Below are 26,665 nucleotides of genomic sequence, written 5' to 3'. Positions count from 1 at the left end.
CTTGTCTTTTGTCGCAACCAGAGTTTGATATTCTACCAACATTAGCGAGATCGCATTCTCTTAATTTCACTTACGGCCATACCAGTCTGAAAATGCCTGATCTCGTCAGATCTCGGAAGCCATCCAGACTCGGGCCTGGTTAGTACTTGTATGGGAGACCAACTAGGAACCTCAGGTGCTGTAAGCTTTTGTTTATTTCTTTTTTGCATTATGATGTCATAATCAGACCACTTTTTTCCCTATCCAGAAGCGTCTTGTCTTTTGTCGCAACCAGAGTTTGATATTCTACCAACATTAGCGAGATCGCATTCTCTTAATTTCATTTACGGACATACCAGTCTGAAAATGCATGATCTCGTCAGATCTCGGAAGCCATCCAGACTCGGGCCTGGTTAGTACTTGTATGGGAGACCAACTAGGAACCTCAGGTGCCGTAAGCTTTTGTTTATTTCTTTTTTGCATTATGATGTCATAGTCAGACCACTTTTTTCCCTATCCAGAAGCGTCTTGTCTTTTGTCGCAACCAGAGTTTGATATTCTACCAACATTAGCGAGATCGCATTCTCTTAATTTCACTTACGGCCATACCAGTCTGAAAATGCCTGATCTCGTCAGATCTCGGAAGCCATCCACACTCGGGCCTGGTTAGTACTTGTATGGGAGACCAACTAGGAACTTCAGGTGCCGTAAGCTTTTGTTTATTTCTTTTTTGCATTATGATGTCATAATCAGACCACTTTTTTCCCTATCCAGAAGCGTCTTGTCTTTTGTCGCAACCAGAGTTTGATATTCTACCAACATTAGCGAGATTGCATTCTCTTAATTTCACTTACGGTCATACCAGTCTGAAAATGCCTGAACTTGTCAGATCTCGGAAGCCATCCAGACTTGGGCCTGGTTAGTACTTGTATGGGAGACCAACTAGGAACCTCAGGTGCCGTAAGCTTTTGTTTATTTCTTTTTTGCATTATGATGTCATAATCAGACCACTTTTTTCCCTATGGGAGACCAACTAGGAACCTCAGGTGCCGTAAGCTTTTGTTTATTTCTTTTTTGCATTATGATGTCATAATCAGACCACTTTTTTCCCTATCCAGAAGCGTCTTGTCTTTTGTCGCAACCAGAGTTTGATATTCTACCAACATTAGCGAGATCGCATTCTCTTAATTTCACTTACGGCCATACCAGTCTGAAAATGCCTGATCTCATCAGATCTCGGAAGCCATCCAGACTCGGGCCTGGTTAGTACTTGTATGGGAGACCAACTTGGAACCTCAGGTGCCGTAAGCTTTTGTTTATTTCTTTTTTGCATTATGATGTCATAATCAGACCACTTTTTTCCCTATCCTGAAGCGTCTTGTCTTTTGTCGCAACCAGAGTTTGATATTCTACCAACATTAGCGAGATCGCATTCTCTTAATTTCACTTACGGCCATACCAGTCTGAAAATGCCAGATCTCGGAAGCCATCCAGACTTGGGCCTGGTTAGTACTTGTATGGGAGACCAACTAGGAACCTCAGGTGCCGTAAGCTTTTGTTTATTTCTTTTTTGCATTATGATGTCATAATCAGACCACTTTTTTCCCTATCCAGAAGCGTCTTGTCTTTTGTCGCAACCAGAGTTTGATGTTCTACCAACATTAGCGAGATCGCATTCTTTTAATTTCACTTACGGCCATACCAGTCTGAAAATGCCTGATCTCGTCAGATCTCGGAAGCCATCCAGACTCGGGTCTGGTTAGTACTTGTATGGGAGACCAACTAGGATCCTCAGGTGCCGTAAGCTTTTGTTTATTTCTTTTTTGCATTATGATGTCATAATCAGACCACTTTTTTCCCTATCCAGAAGCATCTTGTCTTTTGTCGCAACCAGAGTTTGATATTCTACCAACATTAGCGAGATCGCATTCTCTTAATTTCACTTACGGCCATACCAGTCTGAAAATGCCAGATCTCGGAAGCCATCCAGACTCGGGCCTGGTTAGTACTTGTATGGGAGACCAACTAGGAACCTCAGGTGCCGTAAGCTTTTGTTTATTTCTTTTTTGCATTATGATGTCATAATCAGACCACTTTTTTCCCTATCCAGAAGCGTCTTGTCTTTTGTCGCAACCAGAGTTTGATATTCTACCAACATTAGCGAGATCACATTCTCTTAATTTCACTTACGGCCATACCAGTCTGAAAATGCCTGATCTCGGAAGAGATCCAGACTCGGGCCTGGTAAGTACTTGTATGGGAGACCAACTAGGAACCTCAGGTGCCGTAAGCTTTTGTTTATTTCTTTTTTGCATTATGATGTCATAATCAGACCACTTTTTTCCCTATCCAGAAGCGTCTTGTCTTTTGTCGCAACCAGAGTTTGATATTCTACCAACATTAGCGAGATTGCATTCTCTTAACTTCACTTATGGCCATACCAGTCTGAAAATGCCTGATCTCGTCAGATCTCGGAAGCCATCCAGACTCGGGCCTGGTTAGTACTTGTATGGGAAACCAACTAGGAACCTCAGGTGCCGTAAGCTTTTGTTTATTTCTTTTTTGCATTATGATGTCATAATCAGACCACTTTTTTCCCTATGGGAGACCAACTAGGAACCTCAGGTGCTGTAAGCTTTTGTTTATTTCTTTTTTGCATTATGATGTCATAATCAGACCACTTTTTTCCCTATCCAGAAGCGTCTTGTCTTTTGTCGCAACCAGAGTTTGATATTCTACCAACATTAGCGAGATCGCATTCTCTTAATTTCCCTTACGGCCATACCAGTCTGAAAATGCCTGATCTTGTCAGATCTCGGAAGCCATCCAGACTTGGGCCTGGTAAGTACTTGTATGGGAGACCAACTTGGAACCTCAGGTGCCGTAAGCTTTTGTTTATTTCTTTTTTGCATTATGATGTCATAATCAGACCACTTTTTTCCCTATCCAGAAGCGTCTTGTCTTTTGTCGCAACCAGAGTTTGATATTCTACCAACATTAGCGAGATCGCATTCTCTTAATTTCACTTACGGCCATACCAGTCTGAAAATGCTTGATCTCGTCAGATCTCGGAAGCCATCCAGACTCGGGTCTGGTTAGTACTTGTATGGAAGACCAACTAGGATCCTCAGGTGCCGTAAGCTTTTGTTTATTTCTTTTTTGCATTATGATGTCATAATCAGACCACTTTTTTCCCTATCCAGAAGTGTCTTGTCTTTTGTCGCAATCAGAGTTTGATATTCTACCAACATTAGCGAGATCGATTCTCTTAATTTCACTTACGGCCATACCAGTCTGAAAATGCCTGATCTCGTCAGATCTCTGAAGCCATCCAGACTTGGGCCTGGTTAGTACTTGTATGGGAGACCAACTAGGAACCTCAGGTGCCGTAAGCTTTTGTTTATTTCTTTTTTGCATTATGATGTCATAATCAGACCACTTTTTTCCCTATCCAGAAGCATCTTGTCTTTTGTCGCAACCAGAGTTTGATATTCTACCAACATTAGCGAGATCGCATTCTCTTAATTTCACTTACGGCCATACCAGTCTGAAAATGCCAGATCTCGGAAGCCATCCAGACTCGGGCCTGGTTAGTACTTGTATGGGAGACCAACTAGGAACCTCAGGTGCCGTAAGCTTTTGTTTATTTCTTTTTTGCATTATGATGTCATAATCAGACCACTTTTTTCCCTATCCAGAAGCGTCTTGTCTTTTGTCGCAACCAGAGTTTGATATTCTACCAACATTAGCGAGATCGCATTCTCTTAATTTCACTTACGGCCATACCAGTCTGAAAATGCCTGATCTCGTCAGATCTCGGAAGCCATCCAGACTCGGGCCTGGTTAGTACTTGTATGGGAGACCAACTAGGAACCTCAGGTGCCGTAAGCTTTTGTTTATTTCTTTTTTGCATTATGATGTCATAATCAGACCACTTTTTTCCCTATCCAGAAGCGTCTTGTCTTTTGTCGCAACCAGAGTTTGATATTCTACCAACATTAGCGAGATCGCATTCTCTTAATTTCATTTACGGCCATACCAGTCTGAAAATGCCTGATCTCATCAGATCTCGAAAGGCATCCAGACTCGGGCCTGGTTAGTACTTGTATGGGAGACCAACTAGGAACCTCAGGTGCCGTAAGCTTTTGTTTATTTCTTTTTTGCATTATGATGTCATAATCAGACCACTTTTTTCCCTATCCAGAAGCGTCTTGTCTTTTGTCGCAACCAGAGTTTGATATTCTACCAACATTAGCGAGATCGCATTCTCTTAATTTCACTTATGGCCATACCAGTCTGAAAATGCCTGATCTCGTCCAAACTCGGAAGCCATCCAGACTCGGGCCTAGTTAGTTCTTGTATGGGAGACCAACTAGGAACCTCAGGTGCCGTAAGCTTTTGTTTATTTCTTTTTTGTATTATGATGTCATAATCAGACCACTTTTTTCCCTATCCCGAAGCGTCTTGTCTTTTGTCGCAACCAGAGTTTGATATTCTACCAACATTAGCGAGATCGCATTCTCTTAATTTCACTTACGGCCATACCAGTCTGAAAATGCCTGATCTCGTCAGATCTCGGAAGCCATCCAGACTCGGGCCTGGTTAGTACTTGTATGGGAGACCAACTAGGAACCTCAGGTGCCGTAAGCTTTTGTTTATTTCTTTTTTGCATTATGATGTCATAATCAGACCACTTTTTTCCCTATCCAGAAGCGTCTTGTCTTTTGTCGCAACCAGAGTTTGATATTCTACCAACATTAGCGAGATCGCATTCTCTTAATTTCATTTACGGACATACCAGTCTGAAAATGCATGATCTCGTCAGATCTCGGAAGCCATCCAGACTCGGGCCTGGTTAGTACTTGTATGGGAGACCAACTAGGAACCTCAGGTGCCGTAAGCTTTTGTTTATTTCTTTTTTGCATTATGATGTCATAGTCAGACCACTTTTTTCCCTATCCAGAAGCGTCTTGTCTTTTGTCGCAACCAGAGTTTGATATTCTACCAACATTAGCGAGATCGCATTCTCTTAATTTCACTTACGGCCATACCAGTCTGAAAATGCCTGATCTCGTCAGATCTCGGAAGCCATCCACACTCGGGCCTGGTTAGTACTTGTATGGGAGACCAACTAGGAACTTCAGGTGCCGTAAGCTTTTGTTTATTTCTTTTTTGCATTATGATGTCATAATCAGACCACTTTTTTCCCTATCCAGAAGCGTCTTGTCTTTTGTCGCAACCAGAGTTTGATATTCTACCAACATTAGCGAGATTGCATTCTCTTAATTTCACTTACGGCCATACCAGTCTGAAAATGCCTGATCTTGTCAGATCTCGGAAGCCATCGAGACTCGGGCCTGGTTAGTACTTGTATGGGAGACCAACTAGGAACCTCAGGTGCCGTAAGCTTTTGTTTATTTCTTTTTTGCATTATGATGTCATAATCAGACCACTTTTTTCCCTATGGGAGACCAACTAGGAACCTCAGGTGCCGTAAGCTTTTGTTTATTTCTTTTTTGCATTATGATGTCATAATCAGACCACTTTTTTCCCTATCCAGAAGCGTCTTGTCTTTTGTCGCAACCAGAGTTTGATATTCTACCAACATTAGCGAGATCGCATTCTCTTAATTTCCCTTACGGCCATACCAGTCTGAAAATGCCTGATCTTGTCAGATCTCAGAAGCCATCCAGACTCGGGCCTGGTTAGTACTTGTATGGGAGACCAACTAGGAACCTCAGGTGCCGTAAGCTTTTGTTTATTTCTTTTTTGCATTATGATGTCATAATCAGACCACTTTTTTCCCTATCCTGAAGCGTCTTGTCTTTTGTCACAACCAGAGTTTGATATTCTACCAACATTAGCGAGATCGCATTCTCTTAATTTCACTTACGGCCATACCAGTCTGAAAATGCCTGATCTCATCAGATCTCGGAAGCCATCCAGACTCGGGCCTGGTTAGTACTTGTATGGGAGACCAACTTGGAACCTCAGGTGCCGTAAGCTTTTGTTTATTTCTTTTTTGCATTATGATGTCATAATCAGACCACTTTTTTCCCTATCCAGAAGCGTCTTGTCTTTTGTCGCAACCAGAGTTTGATATTCTACCAACATTAGCGAGATCGCATTCTCTTAATTTCACTTACGGCCATACCAGTCTGAAAATGCCAGATCTCGGAAGCCATCCAGACTCGGGCCTGGTTAGTACTTGTATGGGAGACCAACTAGGAACCTCAGGTGCCGTAAGCTTTTGTTTATTTCTTTTTTGCATTATGATGTCATAATCAGACCACTTTTTTCCCTATGGGAGACCAACAAGGAACCTCAGGTGCCGTAAGCTTTTGTTTATTTCTTTTTTGCATTATGATGTCATAATCAGACCACTTTTTTCCCTATCCAGAAGCGTCTTGTCTTTTGTCGCAACCAGAGTTTGATATTCTACCAACATTAGCGAGATCGCATTCTCTTAATTTCATTTACGGCCATACCAGTCTGAAAATGCCTGATCTCGTCAGATCTCGGAAGCCATCCAGACTCGGGCCTGGTTAGTACTTGTATGGGAGACCAACTAGGAACCTCAGGTGCCGTAAGCTTTTGTTTATTTCTTGTTTGCATTATGATGTCATAATCAGACCACTTTTTTCCCTATGGGAGACCAACTAGGAACCTCAGGTGCCGTAAGCTTTTGTTTATTTCTTTTTTGCATTATGATGTCATAATCAGACCACTTTTTTCCCTATCCAGAAGCGTCTTGTCTTTTGTCGCAACCAGAGTTTGATATTCTACCAACATTAGCGAGATCACATTCTCTTAATTTCCCTTACGGCCATACCAGTCTGAAAATGCCTGATCTCGTCAGATCTCGGAAGCCATCCAGACTCGGGCCTGGTTAGTACTTGTATGGGAGACAAACTAGGAACCTCAGGTGCCGTAAGCTATTGTTTATTTCTTTTTTGCATTATGATGTCATAATCAGACCACTTTTTCCCTATGGGAGACCAACTAGGAACCTCAGGTGCCGTAAGCTTTTGTTTATTTCTTTTTTGCATTATGATGTCATAATCAGACCACTTTTTTCCCTATGGGAGACCAACTAGGAACCTCAGGTGCCGTAAGCTTTTGTTTATTTCTTTTTTGCATTATGATGTCATAATCAGACCACTTTTTTCCCTATCCAGAAGCGTCTTGTCTTTTGTCGCAACCAGAGTTTGATATTCTACCAACATTAGCGAGATCGCATTCTCTTAATTTCACTTACGGCCATACCAGTCTGAAAATGCCTGATCTTGTCAGATCTCGGAAGCCATCCAGACTCGGGCCTGGTTAGTACTTGTATGGGAGACCAACTAGGAACCTCAGGTGCCGTAAGCTATTGTTTATTTCTTTTTTGCATTATGATGTCATAATCAGACCACTTTTTTCCCTATGGGAGACCAACTAGGAACCTCAGGTGCCGTAAGCTTTTGTTTATTTCTTTTTTGCATTATGATGTCATAATCAGACCACTTTTTTCCCTATGGGAGACCAACTAGGAACCTCAGGTGCCGTAAGCTTTTGTTTATTTCTTTTTTGCATTATGATGTCATAATCAGACCACTTTTTTCCCTGTCCAGAAGCGTCTTGTCTTTTGTCGCAACCAGAGTTTGATATTCTACCAACATTAGCGAGATCGCATTCTCTTAATTTCCCTTACGGCCATACCAGTCTGAAAATGCCAGATCTCGGAAGCCATCCAGACTCGGGCCTGGTTAGTACTTGTATGGGAGACCAACTAGGAACCTCAGGTGCCGTAAGCTTTTGTTTATTTCTTTTTTGCATTATGATGTCATAATCAGACCACTTTTTTCCCTATCCAGAAGCGTCTTGTCTTTTTTTTCGCAACCAGAGTTTGATATTCTACCAACATTAGCGAGATCGCATTCTCTTAATTTCACTTACGGCCATACCAGTCTGAAAATGCCTGATCTCATCAGATCTCGTAAGCCATCCAGACTCGGGCCTGGTTAGTACTTGTATGGGAGACCAACTAGGAACCTCAGGTGCCGTAAGCTTTTGTTTATTTCTTTTTTGCATTATGATGTCATAATCAGACCACTTTTTTCCCTATCCAGAAGCGTCTTGTCTTTTGTCGCAACCAGAGTTTGATATTCTACCAACATTAGCGAGATCGCATTCACTTAATTTCACTTACGGCCATACCAGTCTGAAAATGCTTGATCTCGTCAGATCTCGGAAGCCATCCATACTCGGGCCTGGTTAGTACTTGTATGGGAGACCAACTAGGAAACTCAGGTGCCTTAAGCTTTTGTTTATTTCTTTTTTGCATTATGATGTCATAATCAGACCACTTTTTTCCCTATGGGAGACCAACTAGGAACCTCAGGTGCCGTAAGCTTTTGTTTATTTCTTTTTTGCATTATGATGTCATAATCAGACCACTTTTTTCCCTATCCAGAAGCGTCTTGTCTTTTGTCGCAACCAGAGTTTGATATTCTACCAACATTAGCGAGATCGCATTCTCTTAATTTCTCTTACGGCCATACCAGTCTGAAAATGCCTGATCTCGTCAGATCTCGGAAGCCATCCAGACTCGGGCCTGGTTAGTACTTGTATGGGAGACCAACTAGGAACCTCAGGTGCCGTAAGCTTTTGTTTATTTCTTTTTTGCATTATGATGTCATAATCAGACCACTTTTTTCCCTATCCAGAAGCGTCTTGTCTTTTGTCGCAACCAGAGTTTGATATTCTACCAACATTAGCGAGATCACATTCTCTTAATTTCACTTGCGGCCATACCAGTCTGAAAATGCCTGATCTCATCAGATCTTGGAAGCCATCCAGACTCGGGCCTGATTAGTACTTGTATGGGAGACCAACTAGGAACCTCAGGTGCCGTAAGCTTTTGTTTATTTCTTTTTTGCATTATGATGTCATAATCAGACCACTTTTTTCCCTATCCAGAAGCGTCTTGTCTTTTGTCGCAACCAGAGTTTGATAATCTACCAACATTAGCGAGATCGCATTCTCTTAATTTCACTTATGGCCATACCAGTCTGAAAATGCCTGATCTCGTCAGATCTTGGAAACCATCCAGACTTGGGTCTGGTTAGTACTTGTATGGGAGACCAACTAGGAACCTCAGGTGCAGTAAGCTTTTGTTTATTTCTTTTTTGCATTATGATGTCATAATCAGACCACTTTTTTCCCTATCCAGAAGCGTCTTGTCTTTTGTCGCAACCAGAGTTTGATATTCTACCAACATTAGCGAGATCGCATTCTCTTAATTTCACTTATGGCCATACCAGTCTGAAAATGCCTGATCTCGTCAGATCTCGGAAGCCATCCAGACTTGGGCCTGGTTAGTACTTGTATGGGAGACCAACTGGGAACCTCAGGTGCCGTAAGCTTTTGTTTATTTCTTTTTTGCATTATGATGTCATAATCAGACCACTTTTTTCCCTATCCAGAAGCGTCTTGTCTTTTGTCGCAACCAGAGTTTAATATTCTACCAACATTAGCGAGATCGCATTCTCTTAATTTCACTTACGGCCATACCAGTCTGAAAATGCCTGATCTCATCAAATCTCGGAAGCCATCCAGACTCGGGCCTGGTTAGTACTTGGATGGGAGACCAACTAGGAACCTCAGGTGCCGTAAGCTTTTGTTTATTTCTTTTTTGCATTATGATGTCATAATCAGACCACTTTTTTCCCTATGGGAGACCAACAAGGAACCTCAGGTGCCGTAAGCTTTTGTTTATTTCTTTTTTGCATTATGATGTCATAATCAGACCACTTTTTTCCCTATCCATAAGCGTCTTGTCTTTTGTCGCAACCAGAGTTTGATATTCTACCAACATTAGCGAGATCGCATTCTCTTAATTTCATTTACGGCCATACCAGTCTGAAAATGCCTGATCTCGTCAGATCTCGGAAGCCATCCAGACTCGGGCCTGGTTAGTACTTGTATGGGAGACCAACTAGGAACCTCAGGTGCCGTAAGCTTTTGTTTATTTCTTGTTTGCATTATGATGTCATAATCAGACCACTTTTTTCCCTATGGGAGACCAACTAGGAACCTCAGGTGCCGTAAGCTTTTGTTTATTTCTTTTTTGCATTATGATGTCATAATCAGACCACTTTTTTCCCTATCCAGAAGCGTCTTGTCTTTTGTCGCAACCAGAGTTTGATATTCTACCAACATTAGCGAGATCGCATTCTCTTAATTTCACTTACGGCCATACCAGTCTGAAAATGCCTGATCTCATCAGATCTCGGAAGCCATCCAGACTCGGGCCTGGTTAGTACTTGTATGGGAGACCAACTAGGAACCTCAGGTGCCGTAAGCTTTTGTTTATTTCTTTTTTGCATTATGATGTCATAATCAGACCACTTTTTTCCCTATCCAGAAGCGTCTTGTCTTTTGTCGCAACCAGAGTTTGATATTCTACCAACATTAGCGAGATCCCATTCTCTTGATTTCACTTACGGCCATACCAGTCTGAAAATGCCTGATCTCATCAGATCTCGGAAGCCATCCAGACTCGGGCCTGGTTAGTACTTGTATGGGAGACCAACTAGGAACCTCAGGTGCCGTAAGCTATTGTTTATTTCTTTTTTGCATTATGATGTCATAATCAGACCACTTTTTTCCCTATGGGAGACCAACTAGGAACCTCAGGTGCCGTAAGCTTTTGTTTATTTCTTTTTTGCATTATGATGTCATAATCAGACCACTTTTTTCCCTATGGGAGACCAACTAGGAACCTCAGGTGCCGTAAGCTTTTGTTTATTTCTTTTTTGCATTATGATGTCATAATCAGACCACTTTTTTCCCTGTCCAGAAGCGTCTTGTCTTTTGTCGCAACCAGAGTTTGATATTCTACCAACATTAGCGAGATCGCATTCTCTTAATTTCCCTTACGGCCATACCAGTCTGAAAATGCCAGATCTCGGAAGCCATCCAGACTCGGGCCTGATTAGTACTTGTATGGGAGACCAACTAGGAACCTCAGGTGCCGTAAGCTTTTGTTTATTTCTTTTTTGCATTATGATGTCATAATCAGACCACTTTTTTCCCTATCCAGAAGCGTCTTGTCTTTTGTCGCAACCAGAGTTTGATATTCTACCAACATTAGCGAGATCGCATTCTTTTAATTTCACTTACAGCCATACCAGTCTGAAAACGCCTGATCTCGTCAGATCTCGGAAGCCATCCAGACTTGGGCCTGGTTAGTACTTGTATGGGAGACCAACTAGGAACCTCAGGTGCCGTAAGCTTTTGTTTATTTCTTGTTTGCATTATGATGTCATAATCAGACCACTTTTTTCCCTATCCAGAAGCGTCTTGTCTTTTGTCGCAACCAGAGTTTGATATTCTACCAACATTAGCGAGATCGCATTCTCTTAACTTCACTTACGGCCATACCAGTCTGAAAATGCCTGATCTCGTCAGATCTCGGAAGCCATCCAGACTCGGGCCTGGTTAGTACTTGTATGGGAGACCAACTAGGAACCTCAGGTGCCGTAAGCTTTTGTTTATTTCTTGTTTGCATTATGATGTCATAATCAGACCACTTTTTTCCCTATGGGAGACCAACTAGGAACCTCAGGTGCCGTAAGCTTTTGTTTATTTCTTTTTTGCATTATGATGTCATAATCAGACCACTTTTTTCCCTATGGGAGACCAACTAGGAACCTCAGGTGCCGTAAGCTTTTGTTTATTTCTTTTTTGCATTATGATGTCATAATCAGACCACTTTTTTCCCTATCCAGAAGCGTCTTGTCTTTTGTCGCAACCAGAGTTTGATATTCTACCAACATTAGCGAGATCGCATTCTCTTAATTTCCCTTACGGCCATACCAGTCTGAAAATGCCTGATCTCGTCAGATCTCGGAAGCCATCCAGACTCGGGCCTGGTTAGTACTTGTATGGGAGACCAACTAGGAACCTCAGGTGCCGTAAGATTTTGTTTATTTCTTTTTTGCATTATGATGTCATAATCAGACCACTTTTTTCCCTATCCAGAAGCGTCTTGTCTTTTGTCGCAACCAGAGTTTGATATTCTACCAACATTAGCGAGATCGCATTCTCTTAACTTCACTTACGGCCATACCAGTCTGAAAATGCCTGATCTCGTCAAATCTCGGAAGCCATCCAGACTCGGGCCTGGTTAGTACTTGTATGGGAGACCAACTAGGAACCTCAGGTGCGTAAGCTTTTGTTTATTTCTTTTTTGCATTATGATGTCATAATCAGACCACTTTTTTTCCCTATCCAGAAGCGTCTTGTCTTTTGTCGCAACCAGAGTTTGATATTCTACCAACATTAGCGAGATCGCATTCTCTTGATTTCACTTACGGCCATACCAGTCTGAAAATGCCTGATCTCATCAGATCTCGGAAGCCATCCAGACTCGGGCCTGGTTAGTACTTGTATGGGAGACCAACTGGGAACCTCAGGTGCCGTAAGCTTTTGTTTATTTCTTTTTTGCATTATGATGTCATAATCAGACCACTTTTTTCCCTATCCAGAAGCGTCTTGTCTTTTGTCGCAACCAGAGTTTGATAATCTACCAACATTAGCGAGATCGCATTCTCTTAATTTCACTTGCGGCCATACCAGTCTGAAAATGCCTGATCTCGTCAAATCTCGGAAGCCATCCAGACTCGGGCCTGGTTAGTACTTGTATGGGAGACCAACTAGGAACCTCAGGTGCCGTAAGCTTTTGTTTATTTTTTTTTTGCATTATGATGTCATAATCAGACCACTTTTTTCCCTATCCAGAAGCGTCTTGTCTTTTGTCGCAACCAGAGTTTGATATTCTACCAACATTAGCGAGATCGCATTCTCTTAATTTCACTTACGGCCATACCAGTCTGACAATGCCTGATCTCATCAGATCTCGGAAGCCATCCAGACTCGGGTCTGGTTAGTACTTGTATGGGAGACCAACTAGGAACCTCAGGTGCCGTAAGCTTTTGTTTATTTCTTTTTTGCATTATGATGTCATAATCAGACCACTTTTTTCCCTATCCAGAAGCGTCTTGTCTTTTTTTTCGCAACCAGAGTTTGATATTCTACCAACATTAGCGAGATCGCATTCTCTTAATTTCACTTACGGCCATACCAGTCTGAAAATGCCTGATCTCGTCAGATCTCGGAAGCCATCCAGACTCGGGCCTGGTTAGTACTTGTATGGGAGACCAACTAGGAACCTCAGGTGCCTTAAGCTTTTGTTTATTTCTTTTTTGCATTATGATGTCATAATCAGACCACTTTTTTCCCTATCCAGAAGCGTCTTGTCTTTTGTGGCAACCAGAGTTTGATATTCTACCAACATTAGCGAGATCGCATTCTCTTAATTTCACTTACGGCCATACCAGTCTGAAAATGCCTGATCTCGGAAGCCATCCAGACTCGGGCCTGGTTAGTACTTGTATGGGAGACCAACTAGGAACCTCAGGTGCCGTAAGCTTTTGTTTATTTATTTTTTGCATTATGATGTCATAATCAGACCACTTTTTTCCCTATCCAGAAGCGTCTTGTCTTTTGTCGCAACCAGAGTTTGATATTCTACCAACATTAGCGAGATCGCTTTCACTTAATTTCACTTACGGCCATACCAGTCTGAAAATGCCAGATCTCGGAAGCCATCCATACTCGGGCCTGGTTAGTACTTGTATGGAAGACCAACTAGGAACCTCAGGTGCCTTAAGCTTTTGTTTATTTCTTTTTTGCATTATGATGTCATAATCAGACCACTTTTTTCCCTATGGGAGACCAACTAGGAACCTCAGGTGCCGTAAGCTTTTGTTTATTTCTTTTTTGCATTATGATGTCATAATCAGACCACTTTTTTCCCTATCCAGAAGCGTCTTGTCTTTTGTCGCAACCAGAGTTTGATATTCTACCAACATTAGCGAGATCGCATTCTCTTAACTTCACTTACGGCCATACCAGTCTGAAAATGCCTGATCTCGTCAGATCTCGGAAGCCATCCAGACTTGGGCCTGGTTAGTACTTGTATGGGAGACCAACTAGGAACCTCAGGTGCCGTAAGCTTTTGTTTATTTCTTTTTTGCATTATGATGTCATAATCAGACCACTTTTTTCCCTATGGGAGACCAACAAGGAACCTCAGGTGCCGTAAGCTTTTGTTTATTTCTTTTTTGCATTATGATGTCATAATCAGACCACTTTTTTCCCTATCCAGAAGCGTCTTGTCTTTTGTCGCAACCAGAGTTTGATATTCTACCAACATTAGCGAGATCGCATTCTCTTAATTTCATTTACGGCAATACCAGTCTGAAAATGCCTGATCTCGTCAGATCTCGGAAGCCATCCAGACTCGGGCCTGCTTAGTACTTGTATGGGAGACCAACTAGGAACCTCAGGTGCCGTAAGCTTTTGTTTATTTCTTGTTTGCATTATGATGTCATAATCAGACCATTTTTTTCCCTATGGGAGACCAACTAGGAACCTCAGGTGCCGTAAGCTTTTGTTTATTTCTTTTTTGCATTATGATGTCATAATCAGACCACTTTTTTCCCTATCCAGAAGCGTCTTGTCTTTTGTCGCAACCAGAGTTTGATATTCTACCAACATTAGCGAGATCACATTCTCTTAATTTCCCTTACGGCCATACCAGTCTGAAAATGCCTGATCTCGTCAGATCTCGGAAGCCATCCAGACTCGGGCCTGGTTAGTACTTGTATGGGAGACCAACTAGGAACCTCAGGTGCCGTAAGCTATTGTTTATTTCTTTTTTGCATTATGATGTCATAATCAGACCACTTTTTCCCTATGGGAGACCAACTAGGAACCTCAGGTGCCGTAAGCTTTTGTTTATTTCTTTTTTGCATTATGATGTCATAATCAGACCACTTTTTTCCCTATGGGAGACCAACTAGGAACCTCAGGTGCCGTAAGCTTTTGTTTATTTCTTTTTTGCATTATGATGTCATAATCAGACCACTTTTTTCCCTATCCAGAAGCGTCTTGTCTTTTGTCGCAACCAGAGTTTGATATTCTACCAACATTAGCGAGATCGCATTCTCTTAATTTCACTTACGGCCATACCAGTCTGAAAATGCCTGATCTTGTCAGATCTCGGAAGCCATCCAGACTCGGGCCTGGTTAGTACTTGTATGGGAGACCAACTAGGAACCTCAGGTGCCGTAAGCTATTGTTTATTTCTTTTTTGCATTATGATGTCATAATCAGACCACTTTTTTCCCTATGGGAGACCAACTAGGAACCTCAGGTGCCGTAAGCTTTTGTTTATTTCTTTTTTGCATTATGATGTCATAATCAGACCACTTTTTTCCCTATGGGAGACCAACTAGGAACCTCAGGTGCCGTAAGCTTTTGTTTATTTCTTTTTTGCATTATGATGTCATAATCAGACCACTTTTTTCCCTGTCCAGAAGCGTCTTGTCTTTTGTCGCAACCAGAGTTTGATATTCTACCAACATTAGCGAGATCGCATTCTCTTAATTTCCCTTACGGCCATACCAGTCTGAAAATGACAGATCTCGGAAGCCATCCAGACTCGGGCCTGGTTAGTACTTGTATGGGAGACCAACTAGGAACCTCAGGTGCCGTAAGCTTTTGTTTATTTCTTTTTTGCATTATGATGTCATAATCAGACCACTTTTTTCCCTATCCAGAAGCGTCTTGTCTTTTGTCGCAACCAGAGTTTGATATTCTACCAACATTAGCGAGATCGCATTCTCTTAATTTCACTTACGGCCATACCAGTCTGAAAATGCCTGATCTCATCAGCTCTCGGAAGCCATCCAGACTCGGGCCTGGTTAGTACTTGTATGGGAGACCAACTAGGAACCTCAGGTGCTGTAAGCTTTTGTTTATTTCTTTTTTGCATTATGATGTCATAATCAGACCACTTTTTTCCCTATCCAGAAGCGTCTTGTCTTTTGTCGCAACCAGAGTTTGATATTCTACCAACATTAGCGAGATCGCATTCGCTTGTTTTCATTTACGGCCATACCAGTCTGAAAATGCCTGATCTCATCAGATCTCGGAAGCCATCCAGACTCGGGCCTGGTTAGTACTTGTATGGGAGACCAACTAGGAACCTCAGGTGCCGTAAGCTTTTGTTTATTTCTTTTTTGCATTATGATGTCATAATCAGACCACTTTTTTCCCTGTCCAGAAGCGTCTTGTCTTTTGTCGCAACCAGAGTTTGATATTCTACCAACATTAGCGAGATCGCATTCTCTTAATTTCCCTTACGGCCATACCAGTCTGAAAATGCCAGATCTCGGAAGCCATCCAGACTCGGGCCTGGTTAGTACTTGTATGGGAGACCAACTAGGAACCTCAGGTGCCGTAAGCTTTTGTTTATTTCTTTTTTGCATTATGATGTCATAATCAGACCACTTTTTTCCCTATCCAGAAGCGTCTTGTCTTTTGTCGCAACCAGAGTTTGATATTCTACCAACATTAGCGAGATCGCATTCTCTTAATTTCACTTACAGCCATACCAGTCTGAAAATGCCTGATCTCGTCAGATCTCGGAAGCCATCCAGACTCGGGCCTGGTTAGTACTTGTATGGGAGACCAACTAGGAACCTCAGGTGCCGTAAGCTTTTGTTTATTTCTTTTTTGCATTATGATGTCATAATCAGACCACTTTTTTCCCTATCCAGAAGCGTCTTGTCTTTTGTCGCAACCAGAGTTTGATATTCTACCAACATTAGCGAGATCGCATTCTCTTAACTTCACTTACGGCCATACCAGTCTGAAAATGCCTGATCTCGTCAGCTCCCGGAAGCCATCCAGACTCGGGCCTGGTTAGTACTTGTATGGGAGACCAACTAGGAACCTCAGGTGCTGTAAGCTTTTGTTTATTTCTTTTTTGCATTATGATGTCATAATCAGACCACTTTTTTCCCTATCCAGAAGCGTCTTGTCTTTTGTCGCAACCAGAGTTTGATATTCTACCAACATTAGCGAGATCGCATTCGCTTGATTTCACTTACGGCCATACCAGTCTGAAAATGCCTGATCTCATCAGATCTCAGAAGCCATCCAGACTTGGGCCTGGTTAGTACTTGTATGGGAGACCAACTAGGAACCTCAGGTGCTGTATGCTTTTGTTTATTTCTTTTTTGCATTATGATGTCATAATCAGACCACTTTTTTCCCTATCCAGAAGCGTCTTGTCTTTTGTCGCAACCAGAGTTTGATATTCTACCAACATTAACGAGATCGCATTCTCTTAATTTCACTTATGGCCATACCAGTCTGAAAATGCCTGATCTCGTCAGATTTTGGAAGCCATCCAGACTCGGGCCTGGTTAGTACTTGTATGGGAGACCAACTAGGAACCTCAGGTGCCGTAAGCTTTTGTTTATTTCTTTTTTGCATTATGATGTCATAATCAGACCACTTTTTTCCCTATGGGAGACCAACTAGGAACCTCAGGTGCCGTAAGCTTTTGTTTATTTCTTTTTTGCATTATGATGTCATAATCAGACCACTTTTTTCCCTATCCAGAAGCATCTAGTCTTTTGTCGCAACCAGAGTTTGATATTCTACCAACATTAGCGAGATCGCATTCTCTTAATTTCACTTACGGCCATACCAGTCTGAAAATGCCTGATCTCGTCAGATCTCGGAAGCCATCCAGAGTCGGGCCTGGTTAGTACTTGTATGGGAGACCAACTAGGAACCTCAGGTGCCGTAAGCTTTTGTTTATTTCTTTTTTGCATTATGATGTCATAATCAGACCACTTTTTTCCCTATGGGAGACCAACTAGGAACCTCAGGTGCCGTAAGCTTTTGTTTATTTCTTTTTTGCATTATGATGTCATAATCAGACCACTTTTTTCCCTATCCAGAAGCGTCTTGTCTTTTGTCGCAACCAGAGTTTGATATTCTACCAACATTAGCGAGATCGCATTCTCTTAGTTTCACTTACGGCCATACCAGTCTGAAAATGCCTGATCTCGTCAGATCTCGGAAGCCATCCAGACTTGGGCCTGGTTAGTACTTGTATGGGAGACCAACTAGGAACCTCAGGTGCCGTAAGCTTTTGTTTATTTCTTTTTTGCATTATGATGTCATAATCAGACCACTTTTTTCCCTATGGGAAACCAACTAGGAACCTCAGGTGCCGTAAGCTTTTGTTTATTTCTTTTTTGCATTATGATGTCATAATCAGACCACTTTTTTCCCTATCCAGAAGCGTCTTGTCTTTTGTCGCAACCAGAGTTTGATATTCTACCAACATTAGCGAGATCGCATTCTCTTAATTTCACTTACGGCCATACCAGTCTGAAAATGCCAGATCTCGGAAGCCATCCAGACTCGGGCCTGGTTAGTACTTGTATGGGAGACCAACTAGGAACCTCAGGTGCTGTAAGCTTTTGTTTATTTCTTTTTTGCATTATGATGTCATAATCAGACCACTTTTTTCCCTATCCAGAAGCATCTTGTCTTTTGTCGCAACCAGAGTTTGATATTCTACCAACATTAGCGAGATCGCATTCTCTTAGTTTCACTTACGGCCATACCAGTCTGAAAATGCCTGATCTCGTCAGATCTCGTAAGCCATCCAGACTCGGGCCTGGTTAGTACTTGTATGGGAGACCAACTAGGAACCTCAGGTGCCGTAAGCTTTTGTTTATTTCTTTTTTGCATTATGATGTCATAATCAGACCACTTTTTTCCCTATCCAGAAGCGTCTTGTCTTTTGTCGCAACCAGAGTTTGATATTCTACCAACATTAACGAGATCGCATTCTCTTAATTTCATTTATGGCCATACCAGTCTGAAAATGCCTGATCTCATCAGATCTCGGAAGCCATCCAGACTTGGGCCTGGTTAGTACTTGTATGGGAGACCAACTAGGAACCTCAGGTGCCGTAAGCTTTTGTTTATTTCTTTTTTGCATTATGATGTCATAATCAGACCACTTTTTTCCCTATGGGAGACCAACTAGGAACCTCAGGTGCCGTAAGCTTTTGTTTATTTCTTTTTTGCATTATGATGTCATAATCAGACCACTTTTTTCCCTATCCAGAAGCGTCTTGTCTTTTGTCGCAACCAGAGTTTGATATTCTACCAACATTAGCGAGATCGCATTCTCTTAATTTCACTTACGGCCATACCAGTCTGAAAATGCCTGATCTCGTCAGATCTCGGAAGCCATCCAGACTCGGGCCTGGTTAGTAATTGTATGGGAGACCAACTAGGAACTTCAGGTGCCGTAAGCTTTTGTTTATTTCTTTTTTGCATTATGATGTCATAATCAGACCACTTTTTTCCCTATGGGAGACCAACTAGGAACCTCAGGTGCCGTAAGCTTTTGTTTATTTATTTTTTGCATTATGATGTCATAATCAGACCACTTTTTTCCCTATCCAGAAGCGTCTTGTCTTTTGTCGCAACCAGAGTTTGATATTCTACCAACATTAGCGAGATCGCATTCTCTTAGTTTCACTTACGGCCATACCAGTCTGAAAATGCCTGATCTCGTCAGATCTCAGAAGCCATCCAGACTTGGGCCTGGTTAGTACTTGTATGGGAGACCAACTAGGAACCTCAGGTGCCGTAAGCTTTTGTTTATTTCTTTTTTGCATTATGATGTCATAATCAGACCACTTTTTTCCCTATCCAGAAGCGTCTTGTCTTTTGTCGCAACCAGAGTTTGATATTCTACCAACATTAGCGAGATCGCATTCTCTTAATTTCACTTACGGCCATACCAGTCTGAAAATGTCAGATCTCGGAAGCCATCCAGACTCGGGCCTGGTTAGTACTTGTATGGGAGACCAACTAGGAACCTCAGGTGCCGTAAGCTTTTGTTTATTTCTTTTTTGCATTATGATGTCATAATCAGACCATTTTTTTCCCTATGGGAGACCAACTAGGAACCTCAGGTGCCGTAAGCTTTTGTTTATTTCTTTTTTGCATTATGATGTCATAATCAGACCACTTTTTTCCCTATCCAGAAGCGTCTTGTCTTTTGTCGCAACCAGAGTTTGATATTCTACCAACATTAGCGAGATCGCATTCTCTTAATTTCCCTTACGGCCATACCAGTCTGAAAATGCCTGATCTCGTCAGATCTCGGAAGCCATCCAGACTCGGGCCTGGTTAGTACTTGTATGGGAGACCAACTAGGAACCTCAGGTGCCGTAAGCTTTTGTTTATTTCTTTTTTGCATTATGATGTCATAATCAGACCACTTTTTTTCCCTATGGGAGGCCAACTAGGAACCTCAGGTGCCGTAAGCTTTTGTTTATTTCTTTTTTGCATTATGATGTCATAATCAGACCACTTTTTTCCCTATCCAGAAGCGTCTTGTCTTTTGTCGCAACCAGAGTTTGATATTCTACCAACATTAGCGAGATCGCATTCTCTTAGTTTCACTTATGGCCATACCAGTCTGAAAATGCCTGATCTCGTCAGTTCTCGGAAGCCACCCAGATTCGGGCCTGGTTAGTACTTGTGTGGGAGACCAACTAGGAACCTCAGGTGCCGTAAGCTTTTGTTTATTTCTTTTTTGCATTATGATGTCATAATCAGACCACTTTTTTCCCTATGGGAGACCAACTAGGAACCTCAGGTGCCGTAAGCTTTTGTTTATTTCTTTTTTGCATTATGATGTCATAATCAGACCACTTTTTTCCCTATCCAGAAGCGTCTTGTCTTTTGTCGCAACCAGAGTTTGATATTCTACCAACATTAGCGAGATCGCATTCACTTAATTTCACTTACGGCCATACCAGTCTGAAAATGCCTGATCTCGTCAGATCTCGGAAGCCATCCAGACTTGGGCCTGGTTAGTACTTGTATGGGAGACCAACTAGGAACCTCAGGTGCCGTAAGCTTTTGTTTATTTCTTTTTTGCATTATGATGTCATAATCAGACCACTTTTTTCCCTATGGGAGACCAACTAGGAACCTCAGGTGCCGTAAGCTTTTGTTTATTTCTTTTTTGCATTATGATGTCATAATCAGACCACTTTTTTCCCTATCCAGAAGCGTCTTGTCTTTTGTCGCAACCAGAGTTTGATATTCTACCAACATTAGCGAGATCGCATTCACTTAATTTCACTTACGGCCATACCAGTCTGAAAATGCCTGATCTCGTCAGATCTCGGAAGCCATCCAGACTCGGGCCTGGTTAGTACTTGTATGGGAGACCAACTAGGAACCTCAGGTGCCGTAAGCTTTTGTTTATTTCTTTTTTGCATTATGATGTCATAATCAGACCACTTTTTTCCCTATCCAGAAGCGTCTTGTCTTTTGTCGCAACCAGAGTTTGATATTCTACCAACATTAGCGAGATCGCATTCTCTTAGTTTCACTTACGGCCATAGCAGTCTGAAAATGCCTGATCTCGTCAGATCTCGGAAGCCATCCAGACTTGGGCCTGGTTAGTACTTGTATGGGAGACCAACTAGGAACCTCAGGTGCCGTAAGCTTTTGTTTATTTCTTTTTTGCATTATGATGTCATAATCAGACCACTTTTTTCCCTATGGGAGGCCAACTAGGAACCTCAGGTGCCGTAAGCTTTTGTTTATTTCTTTTTTGCATTATGATGTCATAATCAGACCACTTTTTTCCCTATCCAGAAGCGTCTTGTCTTTTGTCGCAACCAGAGTTTTATATTCTACCAACATTAGCGAGATCGCATTCTCTTAATTTCACTTACGGCCATACCAGTCTGAAAATGTCAGATCTCGGAAGCCATCCAGACTCGGGCCTGGTTAGTACTTGTATGGGAGACCAACTAGGAACCTCAGGTGCCGTAAGCTATTGTTTATTTCTTTTTTGCATTATGATGTCATAATCAGACCACTTTTTTCCCTATGGGAGACCAACTAGGAACCTAATTGCCGTAAGCTTTTGTTTATTTCTTTTTTGCATTATGATGTCATAATCAGACCACTTTTTTCCCTATCCAGAAGCGTCTTGTCTTTTGTCGCAACCAGAGTTTGATATTCTACCAACATTAGCGAGATCGCATTCTCTTAATTTCACTTACGGCCATACCAGTCTGAGAATGCCAGATCTCGGAAGCCATCCAGACTCGGGCCTGGTTAGTACTTGTATGGGAGACCAACTAGGAACCTCAGGTGCCGTAAGCTTTTGTTTATTTCTTTTTTGCATTATGATGTCATAATCAGACCACTTTTTTCCCTATGGGAGGCCAACTAGGAACCTCAGGTGCCGTAAGCTTTTGTTTATTTCTTTTTTGCATTATGATGTCATAATCAGACCACTTTTTTCCCTATCCAGAAGCGTCTTGTCTTTTGTCGCAACCAGAGTTTGATATTCTACCAACATTAGCGAGAACGCATTCTTTTAATTTCACTTACTGCTATACCAGTCTGAAAATGCCTGATCTTGTCAAATCTCGGAAGCCATCCAGACTCGGGCCTGGTTAGTACTTGTATGGGAGACCAACTAGGAACCTCAGGTGCCGTAAGCTTTTGTTTATTTCTTTTTTGCATTATGATGTCATAATCAGACCACTTTTTTCCCTATCCAGAAGCGTCTTGTCTTTTGTCGCAACCAGAGTTTGATATTCTACCAACATTAGCGAGATCGCATTCTCTTAGTTTCACTTACGGCCATACCAGTCTGAAAATGTCAGATCTCGGAAGCCATCCAGACTCGGGCCTGGTTAGTACTTGTATGGGAGACCAACTAGGAACCTCAGGTGCCGTAAGCTTTTGTTTATTTCTTTTTTGCATTATGATGTCATAATCAGACCACTTTTTTCCCTATGGGAGACCAACTAGGAACCTCAGGTGCCGTAAGCTTTTGTTTATTTCTTTTTTGCATTATGATGTCATAATCAGACCACTTTTTTCCCTATCCAGAAGCGTCTTGTCTTTTGTCGCAACCAGAGTTTGATATTCTACCAACATTAGCGAGATGCATTCTCTTAATTTCACTTACGGCCATACCAGTCTGAAAATGCCTGATCTCGTCAGATCTCGGAAGCCATCCAGACTCGGGCCTGGTTAGTACTTGTATGGGAGACCAACTAGAAACTTCAGGTGCCGTAAGCTTTTGTTTATTTCTTTTTTGCATTATGATGTCATAATCAGACCACTTTTTTCCCTATGGGAGACCAACTAGGAACCTCAGGTGCCGTAAGCTTTTGTTTATTTATTTTTTGCATTATGATGTCATAATCAGACCACTTTTTTCCCTATCCAGAAGCGTCTTGTCTTTTGTCGCAACCAGAGTTTGATATTCTACCAACATTAGCGAGATCGCATTCTCTTAGTTTCACTTACGGCCATACCAGTCTGAAAATGCCTGATCTCGTCAGATCTCAGAAGCCATCCAGACTTGGGCCTGGTTAGTACTTGTATGGGAGACCAACTAGGAACCTCAGGTGCCGTAAGCTTTTGTTTATTTCTTTTTTGCATTATGATGTCATAATCAGACCACTTTTTTCCCTATCCAGAAGCGTCTTGTCTTTTGTCGCAACCAGAGTTTGATATTCTACCAACATTAGCGAGATCGCATTCTCTTAATTTCACTTACGGCCATACCAGTCTGAAAATGTCAGATCTCGGAAGCCATCCAGACTCGGGCCTGGTTAGTACTTGTATGGGAGACCAACTAGGAACCTCAGGTGCCGTAAGCTTTTGTTTATTTCTTTTTTGCATTATGATGTCATAATCAGACCATTTTTTTCCCTATGGGAGACCAACTAGGAACCTCAGGTGCCGTAAGCTTTTGTTTATTTCTTTTTTGCATTATGATGTCATAATCAGACCACTTTTTTCCCTATCCAGAAGCGTCTTGTCTTTTGTCGCAACCAGAGTTTGATATTCTACCAACATTAGCGAGATCGCATTCTCTTAATTTCCCTTACGGCCATACCAGTCTGAAAATGCCTGATCTCGTCAGATCTCGGAAGCCATCCAGACTCGGGCCTGGTTAGTACTTGTATGGGAGACCAACTAGGAACCTCAGGTGCCGTAAGCTTTTGTTTATTTCTTTTTTGCATTATGATGTCATAATCAGACCACTTTTTTCCCTATCCAGAAGCGTCTTGTCTTTTGTCGCAACCAGAGTTTGATATTCTACCAACATTAGCGAGATCGCATTCTCTTAATTTCCCTTACGGCCATACCAGTCTGAAAATGCCTGATCTCGTCAGATCTCGGAAGCCATCCAGACTTGGGCCTGGTTAGTACTTGTATGGGAGACCAACTAGGAACCTCAGGTGCCGTAAGCTTTTGTTTATTTCTTTTTTGCATTATGATGTCATAATCAGACCACTTTTTTCCCTATCCAGAAGCGTCTTGTCTTTTGTCGCAACCAGAGTTTGATATTCTACCAACATTAGCGAGATCGCATTCTCTTAATTTCACTTACGGCCATACCAGTCTGAAAATGTCAGATCTCGGAAGCCATCCAGACTCGGGCCTGGTTAGTACTTGTATGGGAGACCAACTAGGAACCTCAGGTGCCGTAAGCTTTTGTTTATTTCTTTTTTGCATTATGATGTCATAATCAGACCATTTTTTTCCCTATGGGAGACCAACTAGGAACCTCAGGTGCCGTAAGCTTTTGTTTATTTCTTTTTTGCATTATGATGTCATAATCAGACCACTTTTTTCCCTATCCAGAAGCGTCTTGTCTTTTGTCGCAACCAGAGTTTGATATTCTACCAACATTAGCGAGATCGCATTCTCTTAATTTCCCTTACGGCCATACCAGTCTGAAAATGCCTGATCTCGTCAGATCTCGGAAGCCATCCAGACTCGGGCCTGGTTAGTACTTGTATGGGAGACCAACTAGGAACCTCAGGTGCCGTAAGCTTTTGTTTATTTCTTTTTTGCATTATGATGTCATAATCAGACCACTTTTTTTCCCTATGGGAGGCCAACTAGGAACCTCAGGTGCCGTAAGCTTTTGTTTATTTCTTTTTTGCATTATGATGTCATAATCAGACCACTTTTTTCCCTATCCAGAAGCGTCTTGTCTTTTGTCGCAACCAGAGTTTGATATTCTACCAACATTAGCGAGATCGCATTCTCTTAGTTTCACTTATGGCCATACCAGTCTGAAAATGCCTGATCTCGTCAGTTCTCGGAAGCCACCCAGATTCGGGCCTGGTTAGTACTTGTGTGGGAGACCAACTAGGAACCTCAGGTGCCGTAAGCTTTTGTTTATTTCTTTTTTGCATTATGATGTCATAATCAGACCACTTTTTTCCCTATGGGAGACCAACTAGGAACCTCAGGTGCCGTAAGCTTTTGTTTATTTCTTTTTTGCATTATGATGTCATAATCAGACCACTTTTTTCCCTATCCAGAAGCGTCTTGTCTTTTGTCGCAACCAGAGTTTGATATTCTACCAACATTAGCGAGATCGCATTCACTTAATTTCACTTACGGCCATACCAGTCTGAAAATGCCTGATCTCGTCAGATCTCGGAAGCCATCCAGACTTGGGCCTGGTTAGTACTTGTATGGGAGACCAACTAGGAACCTCAGGTGCCGTAAGCTTTTGTTTATTTCTTTTTTGCATTATGATGTCATAATCAGACCACTTTTTTCCCTATGGGAGACCAACTAGGAACCTCAGGTGCCGTAAGCTTTTGTTTATTTCTTTTTTGCATTATGATGTCATAATCAGACCACTTTTTTCCCTATCCAGAAGCGTCTTGTCTTTTGTCGCAACCAGAGTTTGATATTCTACCAACATTAGCGAGATCGCATTCACTTAATTTCACTTACGGCCATACCAGTCTGAAAATGCCTGATCTCGTCAGATCTCGGAAGCCATCCAGACTCGGGCCTGGTTAGTACTTGTATGGGAGACCAACTAGGAACCTCAGGTGCCGTAAGCTTTTGTTTATTTCTTTTTTGCATTATGATGTCATAATCAGACCACTTTTTTCCCTATCCAGAAGCGTCTTGTCTTTTGTCGCAACCAGAGTTTGATATTCTACCAACATTAGCGAGATCGCATTCTCTTAGTTTCACTTACGGCCATAGCAGTCTGAAAATGCCTGATCTCGTCAGATCTCGGAAGCCATCCAGACTTGGGCCTGGTTAGTACTTGTATGGGAGACCAACTAGGAACCTCAGGTGCCGTAAGCTTTTGTTTATTTCTTTTTTGCATTATGATGTCATAATCAGACCACTTTTTTCCCTATGGGAGGCCAACTAGGAACCTCAGGTGCCGTAAGCTTTTGTTTATTTCTTTTTTGCATTATGATGTCATAATCAGACCACTTTTTTCCCTATCCAGAAGCGTCTTGTCTTTTGTCGCAACCAGAGTTTTATATTCTACCAACATTAGCGAGATCGCATTCTCTTAATTTCACTTACGGCCATACCAGTCTGAAAATGTCAGATCTCGGAAGCCATCCAGACTTGGGCCTGGTTAGTACTTGTATGGGAGACCAACTAGGAACCTCAGGTGCCGTAAGCTATTGTTTATTTCTTTTTTGCATTATGATGTCATAATCAGACCACTTTTTTCCCTATGGGAGACCAACTAGGAACCTAATTGCCGTAAGCTTTTGTTTATTTCTTTTTTGCATTATGATGTCATAATCAGACCACTTTTTTCCCTATCCAGAAGCGTCTTGTCTTTTGTCGCAACCAGAGTTTGATATTCTACCAACATTAGCGAGATCGCATTCTCTTAATTTCACTTACGGCCATA

General features: G+C 41.9%; 73 pseudogenes; all 73 read left to right on the top strand.

The window, feature by feature from the left end:
* The first annotated feature begins 68 nt into the window (after positions 1-68).
* LOC134594393 (5S ribosomal RNA) lies at positions 69-187 on the top strand (annotated as a pseudogene).
* Positions 188-321: 134 nt separating this feature from the next.
* Positions 322-440, top strand: LOC134588450 (5S ribosomal RNA; annotated as a pseudogene).
* Positions 441-574: 134 nt separating this feature from the next.
* LOC134595815 (5S ribosomal RNA) lies at positions 575-693 on the top strand (annotated as a pseudogene).
* Positions 694-827: 134 nt separating this feature from the next.
* On the top strand, positions 828-946 carry LOC134598032 (5S ribosomal RNA; annotated as a pseudogene).
* Positions 947-1,171: 225 nt separating this feature from the next.
* LOC134588605 (5S ribosomal RNA) lies at positions 1,172-1,290 on the top strand (annotated as a pseudogene).
* A 134-nt stretch (positions 1,291-1,424) lies between these two features.
* On the top strand, positions 1,425-1,533 carry LOC134589424 (5S ribosomal RNA; annotated as a pseudogene).
* Positions 1,534-1,667: 134 nt separating this feature from the next.
* LOC134587971 (5S ribosomal RNA) lies at positions 1,668-1,786 on the top strand (annotated as a pseudogene).
* Positions 1,787-2,406: 620 nt separating this feature from the next.
* LOC134596108 (5S ribosomal RNA) lies at positions 2,407-2,525 on the top strand (annotated as a pseudogene).
* Positions 2,526-2,750: 225 nt separating this feature from the next.
* On the top strand, positions 2,751-2,869 carry LOC134597446 (5S ribosomal RNA; annotated as a pseudogene).
* Positions 2,870-3,003: 134 nt separating this feature from the next.
* On the top strand, positions 3,004-3,122 carry LOC134589055 (5S ribosomal RNA; annotated as a pseudogene).
* A 133-nt stretch (positions 3,123-3,255) lies between these two features.
* LOC134594231 (5S ribosomal RNA) lies at positions 3,256-3,374 on the top strand (annotated as a pseudogene).
* A 377-nt stretch (positions 3,375-3,751) lies between these two features.
* On the top strand, positions 3,752-3,870 carry LOC134592959 (5S ribosomal RNA; annotated as a pseudogene).
* Positions 3,871-4,004: 134 nt separating this feature from the next.
* Positions 4,005-4,123, top strand: LOC134597247 (5S ribosomal RNA; annotated as a pseudogene).
* Positions 4,124-4,257: 134 nt separating this feature from the next.
* Positions 4,258-4,376, top strand: LOC134588950 (5S ribosomal RNA; annotated as a pseudogene).
* Positions 4,377-4,510: 134 nt separating this feature from the next.
* LOC134592947 (5S ribosomal RNA) lies at positions 4,511-4,629 on the top strand (annotated as a pseudogene).
* Positions 4,630-4,763: 134 nt separating this feature from the next.
* On the top strand, positions 4,764-4,882 carry LOC134588449 (5S ribosomal RNA; annotated as a pseudogene).
* A 134-nt stretch (positions 4,883-5,016) lies between these two features.
* LOC134595814 (5S ribosomal RNA) lies at positions 5,017-5,135 on the top strand (annotated as a pseudogene).
* Positions 5,136-5,269: 134 nt separating this feature from the next.
* LOC134588075 (5S ribosomal RNA) lies at positions 5,270-5,388 on the top strand (annotated as a pseudogene).
* Positions 5,389-5,613: 225 nt separating this feature from the next.
* Positions 5,614-5,732, top strand: LOC134595788 (5S ribosomal RNA; annotated as a pseudogene).
* Positions 5,733-5,866: 134 nt separating this feature from the next.
* On the top strand, positions 5,867-5,985 carry LOC134588593 (5S ribosomal RNA; annotated as a pseudogene).
* A 468-nt stretch (positions 5,986-6,453) lies between these two features.
* LOC134594828 (5S ribosomal RNA) lies at positions 6,454-6,572 on the top strand (annotated as a pseudogene).
* A 225-nt stretch (positions 6,573-6,797) lies between these two features.
* LOC134598282 (5S ribosomal RNA) lies at positions 6,798-6,916 on the top strand (annotated as a pseudogene).
* A 315-nt stretch (positions 6,917-7,231) lies between these two features.
* LOC134596441 (5S ribosomal RNA) lies at positions 7,232-7,350 on the top strand (annotated as a pseudogene).
* Positions 7,351-7,911: 561 nt separating this feature from the next.
* Positions 7,912-8,030, top strand: LOC134596138 (5S ribosomal RNA; annotated as a pseudogene).
* A 134-nt stretch (positions 8,031-8,164) lies between these two features.
* Positions 8,165-8,283, top strand: LOC134588644 (5S ribosomal RNA; annotated as a pseudogene).
* A 225-nt stretch (positions 8,284-8,508) lies between these two features.
* LOC134589485 (5S ribosomal RNA) lies at positions 8,509-8,627 on the top strand (annotated as a pseudogene).
* A 134-nt stretch (positions 8,628-8,761) lies between these two features.
* On the top strand, positions 8,762-8,880 carry LOC134595405 (5S ribosomal RNA; annotated as a pseudogene).
* A 134-nt stretch (positions 8,881-9,014) lies between these two features.
* LOC134588758 (5S ribosomal RNA) lies at positions 9,015-9,133 on the top strand (annotated as a pseudogene).
* Positions 9,134-9,267: 134 nt separating this feature from the next.
* Positions 9,268-9,386, top strand: LOC134594496 (5S ribosomal RNA; annotated as a pseudogene).
* Positions 9,387-9,520: 134 nt separating this feature from the next.
* LOC134594572 (5S ribosomal RNA) lies at positions 9,521-9,639 on the top strand (annotated as a pseudogene).
* Positions 9,640-9,864: 225 nt separating this feature from the next.
* Positions 9,865-9,983, top strand: LOC134594827 (5S ribosomal RNA; annotated as a pseudogene).
* Positions 9,984-10,208: 225 nt separating this feature from the next.
* LOC134596222 (5S ribosomal RNA) lies at positions 10,209-10,327 on the top strand (annotated as a pseudogene).
* Positions 10,328-10,461: 134 nt separating this feature from the next.
* Positions 10,462-10,580, top strand: LOC134596210 (5S ribosomal RNA; annotated as a pseudogene).
* A 559-nt stretch (positions 10,581-11,139) lies between these two features.
* LOC134594737 (5S ribosomal RNA) lies at positions 11,140-11,258 on the top strand (annotated as a pseudogene).
* Positions 11,259-11,392: 134 nt separating this feature from the next.
* LOC134592935 (5S ribosomal RNA) lies at positions 11,393-11,511 on the top strand (annotated as a pseudogene).
* A 316-nt stretch (positions 11,512-11,827) lies between these two features.
* LOC134594333 (5S ribosomal RNA) lies at positions 11,828-11,946 on the top strand (annotated as a pseudogene).
* Positions 11,947-12,080: 134 nt separating this feature from the next.
* LOC134589058 (5S ribosomal RNA) lies at positions 12,081-12,198 on the top strand (annotated as a pseudogene).
* A 135-nt stretch (positions 12,199-12,333) lies between these two features.
* Positions 12,334-12,452, top strand: LOC134595321 (5S ribosomal RNA; annotated as a pseudogene).
* Positions 12,453-12,586: 134 nt separating this feature from the next.
* LOC134597961 (5S ribosomal RNA) lies at positions 12,587-12,705 on the top strand (annotated as a pseudogene).
* A 134-nt stretch (positions 12,706-12,839) lies between these two features.
* Positions 12,840-12,958, top strand: LOC134596473 (5S ribosomal RNA; annotated as a pseudogene).
* Positions 12,959-13,094: 136 nt separating this feature from the next.
* On the top strand, positions 13,095-13,213 carry LOC134597243 (5S ribosomal RNA; annotated as a pseudogene).
* Positions 13,214-13,347: 134 nt separating this feature from the next.
* LOC134589296 (5S ribosomal RNA) lies at positions 13,348-13,456 on the top strand (annotated as a pseudogene).
* A 468-nt stretch (positions 13,457-13,924) lies between these two features.
* On the top strand, positions 13,925-14,043 carry LOC134598096 (5S ribosomal RNA; annotated as a pseudogene).
* A 225-nt stretch (positions 14,044-14,268) lies between these two features.
* On the top strand, positions 14,269-14,387 carry LOC134597156 (5S ribosomal RNA; annotated as a pseudogene).
* A 225-nt stretch (positions 14,388-14,612) lies between these two features.
* On the top strand, positions 14,613-14,731 carry LOC134594638 (5S ribosomal RNA; annotated as a pseudogene).
* A 315-nt stretch (positions 14,732-15,046) lies between these two features.
* On the top strand, positions 15,047-15,165 carry LOC134596440 (5S ribosomal RNA; annotated as a pseudogene).
* Positions 15,166-15,724: 559 nt separating this feature from the next.
* LOC134595829 (5S ribosomal RNA) lies at positions 15,725-15,843 on the top strand (annotated as a pseudogene).
* A 134-nt stretch (positions 15,844-15,977) lies between these two features.
* On the top strand, positions 15,978-16,096 carry LOC134594246 (5S ribosomal RNA; annotated as a pseudogene).
* A 377-nt stretch (positions 16,097-16,473) lies between these two features.
* Positions 16,474-16,592, top strand: LOC134596690 (5S ribosomal RNA; annotated as a pseudogene).
* A 134-nt stretch (positions 16,593-16,726) lies between these two features.
* On the top strand, positions 16,727-16,845 carry LOC134588221 (5S ribosomal RNA; annotated as a pseudogene).
* Positions 16,846-16,979: 134 nt separating this feature from the next.
* LOC134588790 (5S ribosomal RNA) lies at positions 16,980-17,098 on the top strand (annotated as a pseudogene).
* Positions 17,099-17,232: 134 nt separating this feature from the next.
* LOC134587850 (5S ribosomal RNA) lies at positions 17,233-17,351 on the top strand (annotated as a pseudogene).
* A 225-nt stretch (positions 17,352-17,576) lies between these two features.
* On the top strand, positions 17,577-17,695 carry LOC134597584 (5S ribosomal RNA; annotated as a pseudogene).
* Positions 17,696-17,920: 225 nt separating this feature from the next.
* On the top strand, positions 17,921-18,039 carry LOC134598084 (5S ribosomal RNA; annotated as a pseudogene).
* A 468-nt stretch (positions 18,040-18,507) lies between these two features.
* Positions 18,508-18,626, top strand: LOC134596898 (5S ribosomal RNA; annotated as a pseudogene).
* A 134-nt stretch (positions 18,627-18,760) lies between these two features.
* LOC134594433 (5S ribosomal RNA) lies at positions 18,761-18,879 on the top strand (annotated as a pseudogene).
* Positions 18,880-19,104: 225 nt separating this feature from the next.
* On the top strand, positions 19,105-19,223 carry LOC134596675 (5S ribosomal RNA; annotated as a pseudogene).
* Positions 19,224-19,448: 225 nt separating this feature from the next.
* On the top strand, positions 19,449-19,567 carry LOC134589487 (5S ribosomal RNA; annotated as a pseudogene).
* A 468-nt stretch (positions 19,568-20,035) lies between these two features.
* LOC134594637 (5S ribosomal RNA) lies at positions 20,036-20,154 on the top strand (annotated as a pseudogene).
* Positions 20,155-20,380: 226 nt separating this feature from the next.
* On the top strand, positions 20,381-20,499 carry LOC134587926 (5S ribosomal RNA; annotated as a pseudogene).
* Positions 20,500-20,724: 225 nt separating this feature from the next.
* Positions 20,725-20,843, top strand: LOC134598073 (5S ribosomal RNA; annotated as a pseudogene).
* Positions 20,844-21,068: 225 nt separating this feature from the next.
* Positions 21,069-21,187, top strand: LOC134592924 (5S ribosomal RNA; annotated as a pseudogene).
* A 134-nt stretch (positions 21,188-21,321) lies between these two features.
* LOC134596535 (5S ribosomal RNA) lies at positions 21,322-21,440 on the top strand (annotated as a pseudogene).
* Positions 21,441-22,332: 892 nt separating this feature from the next.
* Positions 22,333-22,451, top strand: LOC134589325 (5S ribosomal RNA; annotated as a pseudogene).
* A 467-nt stretch (positions 22,452-22,918) lies between these two features.
* LOC134596081 (5S ribosomal RNA) lies at positions 22,919-23,037 on the top strand (annotated as a pseudogene).
* A 225-nt stretch (positions 23,038-23,262) lies between these two features.
* Positions 23,263-23,381, top strand: LOC134589475 (5S ribosomal RNA; annotated as a pseudogene).
* A 468-nt stretch (positions 23,382-23,849) lies between these two features.
* On the top strand, positions 23,850-23,968 carry LOC134594635 (5S ribosomal RNA; annotated as a pseudogene).
* A 134-nt stretch (positions 23,969-24,102) lies between these two features.
* On the top strand, positions 24,103-24,221 carry LOC134594190 (5S ribosomal RNA; annotated as a pseudogene).
* Positions 24,222-24,689: 468 nt separating this feature from the next.
* LOC134594634 (5S ribosomal RNA) lies at positions 24,690-24,808 on the top strand (annotated as a pseudogene).
* A 226-nt stretch (positions 24,809-25,034) lies between these two features.
* Positions 25,035-25,153, top strand: LOC134587925 (5S ribosomal RNA; annotated as a pseudogene).
* Positions 25,154-25,378: 225 nt separating this feature from the next.
* Positions 25,379-25,497, top strand: LOC134598061 (5S ribosomal RNA; annotated as a pseudogene).
* A 225-nt stretch (positions 25,498-25,722) lies between these two features.
* LOC134592913 (5S ribosomal RNA) lies at positions 25,723-25,841 on the top strand (annotated as a pseudogene).
* A 134-nt stretch (positions 25,842-25,975) lies between these two features.
* On the top strand, positions 25,976-26,094 carry LOC134596533 (5S ribosomal RNA; annotated as a pseudogene).
* The last annotated feature ends 571 nt before the right edge of the window (positions 26,095-26,665 follow it).

The sequence above is a fragment of the Pelobates fuscus genome, chromosome 2 (genome assembly GCF_036172605.1).
Source record: "Pelobates fuscus isolate aPelFus1 chromosome 2, aPelFus1.pri, whole genome shotgun sequence".
NCBI classification, from domain to species: Eukaryota; Metazoa; Chordata; class Amphibia; order Anura; family Pelobatidae; genus Pelobates; species Pelobates fuscus.
Note: the sequence above shows the minus strand (reverse complement) of the source record. Positions and strands in the feature narration are given on the sequence as shown.